Below are 2,122 nucleotides of genomic sequence, written 5' to 3' on the forward strand. Positions count from 1 at the left end.
ATATATATATATATATATATATATATATATATATATATATATAAATCTTATGTTTATGTGGGGATCTTTTTTTGCTGTTATGGATTCAAAATATGGGACATAATATAGGTCATGTTCTTTTTCAGATTGTCTAGATTTTTGAATCCCCTATCTTCAAATGTTAGTGTTTTGATTATGTATTTTGTGGTGATTCTTGATTATTTACAAATTTAAGAAATATGCCTAAATTTTTCATGCGGATATAAAGTCTTTTTTTTTTCATTTTTCTTTTCAAAACTAAGTTACGACATGAGGCACTAGGTTAGCCAGATTTACTATTTTGGGAGCATAATCATATTTATATATGCAAGGATTACTTTTGATGATAATCTTATTTTTTTGGTCAACATTAATGATATATTAGAAGTTAAAGAAGATATTTAATTGTATTTTCAAGGTGGTATATACTTGTGTACAAACTAAGGAACTTGATACGTTATTTTGTATATAGTTTGAACTCTTGAAGTTTTGTTGGACGGTTTCTATGCTAAAAGGATAAGAGTTTTATATAAAACTGTACTTGAAATCTTGTTACATGCTGGTGTATGATAAACCTCAAATACTCTTCAAAAAAAATTAAAAGGTTTAGCGGTCGAAGTAAATGAAAATACCCAATGAAGGGCCAAATCACATAGAGAATGATATATCTTAGAGAATTATATCAAGACATTTGGATTGAAAATTCATTCATTTGTAGTACTAAAAGCAAGTGAGTGGATGATTCCACAAATTTAATAAAATGATTTGGTTATCAATTGTTATAATTAAATTAGGATTTTCGAGAATGCACGAGTTAACAAGCAATCTAGGGTGTGGTGATTGGAAATCGATGTGACATATGGGTAATTGTGCTGCTCTATAGTGATGAATATTGATGAATATGCTATGTCATCTTTAATGACAATAGTCTTATTCTGATCTCAAAACATCTATGCATAAAAATTTGTATATGTTTTAAGGAATGCTTTGAGAGTGAAGTATCAATGATTTGTTGTTGTCTTGTTGAAAGGATTTTCTCATATACATATATATCCATGATTGTGACAGGTTTTCTCACATAATAAGAGTTCCTAAAGGTTGAAAGGTTATTCTCACCTAAAATGAACCAATGAATAAGAAAATATGTTAATGTTGAGTTAAGAGACGACTACCCATGTTGTCTATTGAATAACGAGGGGTAATTACCCACACCATGTGATGTAAGGACAAGATGTGATTACCCATGTTGCTTCAAGGACAAGAGTTTATTTCCCATGTTACTTCAAGCACAAGAGGTGATTACCAATGTTCCTTTTATGAGCAATGATGAATAGGATTAAGAACTATTCTGTGGAAGTTAAGCTTAGCATCAAGTGGACAAGTGGCGATTACCCAATACCGTACCTATGTGCCTTCATAGGACTATTTACAAATACATTAGCTAGTGGACGCACAATAGCTAGAAGTTCACAGTCATTTACTTAGCAAGTACGACATACCTTTCCGTTGTGGGGTAGAGATCGGATTCCATATTGCTAGATCACATGGTCTTATATGTCGGTTAACGCTTTTCCAAAAATTAAGAAAAGTTATGATGAACCAAGGTTACTTCAAGGAACTACTGTAAGTATGTTCTTATATGATGTTCACGTGCATTGATCAGGGTTTATGACTTATGATTTCTAACTCTCAAGATGCATGTTTAGCTTGATCATTTCTGTCTCATGAAAATGTCCGATTGTAGCATGTTTTAAATGATGCATACATGTCTATCATACTTGTTACATTGTCTTGTAATAACACATACTCTTTCCTATACAATCAGGGGTCTCAATTTCGTGGCTAGAGGTTGATTTGCGAGATTTACGAGCCTTGGGAGTCCTCATGCTTTAAGAACGGATTTTATCACTTTTAGTTTTTCTTTCTTATTTTTAGTTTTGGACATGATGAATGGGATAGGTCTAACTTTATTTTATTCTATTAGATAGCTATTGAGTAAAAAAATTTAGACTTCTTTGTTGTTACAAAACTTTTGAAGTTTGAAATGTTATTATTATCTTTGTTGTTCTGTTTCTTATGTTATGAATGATAAAGGGCATGTATG

Source organism: Solanum pennellii, chromosome 5 (genome assembly GCF_001406875.1).
Source record: "Solanum pennellii chromosome 5, SPENNV200".
NCBI classification, from domain to species: domain Eukaryota; kingdom Viridiplantae; phylum Streptophyta; class Magnoliopsida; order Solanales; family Solanaceae; genus Solanum; species Solanum pennellii.